The 4070-nt window shown below is 38.9% G+C and overlaps 1 long non-coding RNA gene across 1 annotated transcript; it reads right to left on the reverse strand.

Moving 5' to 3' along the window:
* Positions 1-369: 369 nt before the first annotated feature.
* Positions 370-3391, reverse strand: LOC140327856 (uncharacterized). Its single transcript, XR_011920152.1, has 2 exons — positions 1658-3391; positions 370-755 (listed from the first exon to the last, which is right to left on the reverse strand). It is a non-coding gene; the product is annotated as an uncharacterized lncRNA (long non-coding RNA).
* Positions 3392-4070: the final 679 nt, after the last annotated feature.

The raw sequence follows: 4070 nt of genomic DNA on the forward strand, positions 1-4070 counted from the left end.
TTAGATTCTGGTTCCTTAATCCTTAGATAGCTGTATATATCGTGCAATGCCTGGGCCAGAATATTGACTGCAGTATACACTCTGTAAGGTGTTCTATCCCTGGGATATACATGCAGACTAATGTTGGTCAACTTTAATTTTTTAATAGTAAACTGTAGAGTGGTCGGTATGAGACGGTTCTTCATTGGGTTCACTGAAAAGTACTCATAGTGAGTTATAATAATATCCTGCAATAACGGGTCATCTGTGCTGTAGGGAAACCTAATACTACGGACATATTCTTTCATTCCCGGTATAGATCGGTATGGAGATGTGAACACCAAACTGCAGTTACCAAATATAAAATGTTCCTCATCCTGTGACCAGGAATCCAGGAGAATAAATGTTTTATTTACATGATAAGGGATTGTTCTGTACAAGAAGTTATAATAGGTTAAGCTAACAGTGCCACAAATAATTACAACTTCAGTGGTTGAAGTCTGCAGCTCTGGAGGAATTATATCATGATTATTTACAGACACCAGAATCTTGAATTCAATACAAATTCCATGATTAGTTAAATGTTTGCTGAGTTGTCGGATCTCCCGTTCTCCATATTCATCATCGGATGAAATGATCCCAACCCAGTTCCACTTCAACCTTTCCAGCAGCTTCACTATGGCCACAAATTGCATTTCATTATCTGGAACTGTCCGGAAAACATTGGGATACATCTTTCTGTCACTTAGTAAACGATCTCTGGCTCCATAACTGATCTGCAAAGAAAGAGAACACAAGTCATTCCCAGTGTTAGCAATGATTGGCTATTGGTGATGTTTTTCTCTCATTGGGGCTGATTTTTTAAAGTTCTCGAAGACTAGAGTAGATAGACTATCATGAGAGAACCTTGTAAGCACTGAGGGATGAACTTCTGAGTTTCATCTAATTTCAAATTGCCAGTTCATCAAACAATATTTTAGTCTAGGGCTAAAATTCAGAATACAAGGTGATCGGTTTAGTGTTGGTTTACAAAATGAATACTGATTGACAATAACAGATTGCACACCCTTGGGACCATGTCCTAAGAGAAATAATAGTATGCCATAAATAGGAGTATTCCATATATAAATAAATCTTATATATATATGTTTTTAATATTTATTTGATACTAATAACATACTACATTGGCTCTATTAGAGCTCATTTCATTGTGCTATGTACCCCTGTACTCATTCCGTAGGGTAAGAAGGCAGATATCTGGGGATCTTTCAGATAAAGAGGCTTCCCAACCACTGACCTTTACAACCTTTACAACATCTTCCCTAGCAATGGCCCTTGGGGAATTCCAAAGGACCATTTTTAAATGAGAGAGGAGGCACACATGGTCCCTACCCTAAGAGTGCCAGTTCAGCTGCCTATGAATGGTTGATGTTTCCCACACAAGTGCAGAAGTAATCCAGAGCTTGGATCAGATCTTGAATTGGTAAAATTCTGATTTTGAATCTAACATTACAAAATGAGAAATGTGGGTCAGCACTATCCCTGTGTTTCTCTGAACATCTGAAGCTTTTCACCAGTCTGGCTGCTCTGCCCCTATTGGGTACTGGTATTAGGATATAAATAATAATGGCTGCCCATGGTGGATAGGTTGGTATTGGTTGGTATTTGGGGCACTTACCTGGGTGTAACCATACAGATTCATCAGCTGAGCCATTTGGAGAGTAGTATCTGATCTGAGGTCCCCGATGAAACCAGCCACGTTATCCCGCTCCATACAGGAATAATTTGGAGCTTCCTTTGTATGTCCAGACAAGATTTGTAGAACATCTTTTGTAGCTTTCTTCATATCTCCACAAGAATCATACACATGATATCCCAAAGTCACATTGGGCAGAATATCCGGATTGTGGTTTATCTCATTAATAGCAAATATAAATGCCAGGAGATGGACATATTCTTTTTCGCTAACACTTTGACAAACAGATAGAAATGGGATTTGTCAGTGTCTACAGAACATCCTAGAAATAGAACATTCATGGTATTAACTCTTTCTCTGCTGGGTACTATCCTCACCTCAGGTGTCCTGACCTTTTCTTTTATTCCCTGCTTTTCTATTGAGTGTTTTATGTCTTTACATCTTACGCTATCTAAATTCATTAATTTTGTCTCCTTTTCTCTTCTCTTTCTCCCATCTATGGAAAGTTTGTAGAAGTTTTTGTATCTTCTATCTGGTGGGCTATGATGGGAACCTAAATTTTCTCTTAAATTAGACCCAGGCATGTGGTTGTTGGATTATTGAGTTATAGAGTTTCAGAGATTGTTCATATACAGAGATTGTTCATTTTTTTTTCTTTCTTCTACATTCCATCTGCCCTAAGGGGGCATGGAGGCTGGTATTCCCAAGATATTTGTTGACCTGGTAAATATGTGAGCCTGAATCTGTTCCAGGAAAGGGTTTTCTCCATATTTATTATAAGGTCGCTAACAAAAAATCTGGAAGTTTTAATCCATAGTTACAATTTCTCCATAGTTTGCACCTTCCTCTGAATGCCCCTGTATGTGGTGACCCAATCTGCTTGTTGTCGTGTCCTTGTTTTCTCTTTACATACATATTAAAAAGAACATAGTAGAAAAAAATAGAATAGTAGAATATTATAATATATATAATGGACCCCAATATACCAAATAGGCCTAAAACATGTTAATAAATGTCCTTCTAAACATTATTTGTCCCCTAAATCTCCCCCCACTGACCACCATCAGCTCTCGTCTCTCGCAGCCTACTAGCAATCCATTTTTCTTGATGATGATACCTTCCATGAAATTAAACTCCATACAAATAGATAATCACACAGATGAAATAGTGAAGAGACGTTTTACCTGCCAAAGGATTTTTATTTTCATACAACAGGAGAATCACTCAGCTCTGCTAGACAGCTCTGTTTGGCAGGGCAGGACACCTGATTTTTCTCTGCTGCAGTTCAGTAACACTTACAGGTCCTGTCCTTACCCAGCCTGTGACTGGACAGTGAGAAGAGAATCAGCAGACTGATGAGCTCATCCTTCTGTCTATTCTATCAGCTTGTTTCTTAAACAGCAGCACAACCTGGACAATGCCAAGCCAAAATTACATACTGTTACTGCTTGCATACAATCTAAATACATATAATGATAAATTCATGCATTAGATTGCATCTGTTCCTTTTATGTCCCCCAGAAGTTCATGTTCACCTGAGCACTGTGCAGGCACCCAGAAGGTGACCATGTTATGTTACTATACTAGAGCTGATTCGGTAATGTGTTGTATTAAACAGGTGAACATGGAAAAAAAGCCAACAGTCCCGACTCTCACATTTCTGTCCTCACAGACAGAAGGAAAGCACAGGGACCGCCATCAATGGCTCTATTTTGCTAAAGCTATAGCAGCTTGATTATCACATTTTACAATAATGAAAATCCATGTTGTGTATGAGGACCAGAAAAGTGTCAGAACTCCTTAAATGCTGCATTTTCCTGAATGCCATCTTCTCGGAGAATACTGATACTGCAATTATCGGTTGTTCTCAGATGCTGCAATTTTAGCTCAAATTTCATGCAACTTGACAATAAATTTGGTATTCAGAGTAAGCAATGCCCTGATCCTGCCTGCACAAGACGTGCTCATTCGAATCCAAGGAAGGAAGCCCTCCCCATTACTGCAACTCAAAACTGTTCATGGTTTACTGAATCCCTGTAGCACTGACTCTTACTTTACCAGATGGCAGGAAGGTGGGCAGACTGGAAGATATCCTGCAGAAGATGTTGATTCTTGGTGTAACTCACACTTCTCTAGTCAGAAGGTAACTGACCAGGACCTACATATTACCCACTTAGTATAATACCAGGTATGATTATTCAGATTCAAGGCTGAAGGCAAGATTTTTGACTAAGATACTGGCCAATAGATTGCTGGAGGGTGAAGGAAGGAGAATGGAGAAGAAAAGTAATAAAATGATGATTTGGGAGCAATAGCTACTAGAGATTCTTGGTTTCTGTTTCTTCTTCTTAGTCCCAAGTCTACGCTATAGTAATCAATAAATACATCTCAAGAG

The sequence above is a fragment of the Pyxicephalus adspersus genome, chromosome 3 (assembly GCF_032062135.1).
Source record: "Pyxicephalus adspersus chromosome 3, UCB_Pads_2.0, whole genome shotgun sequence".
NCBI classification, from domain to species: Eukaryota; Metazoa; Chordata; class Amphibia; order Anura; family Pyxicephalidae; genus Pyxicephalus; species Pyxicephalus adspersus.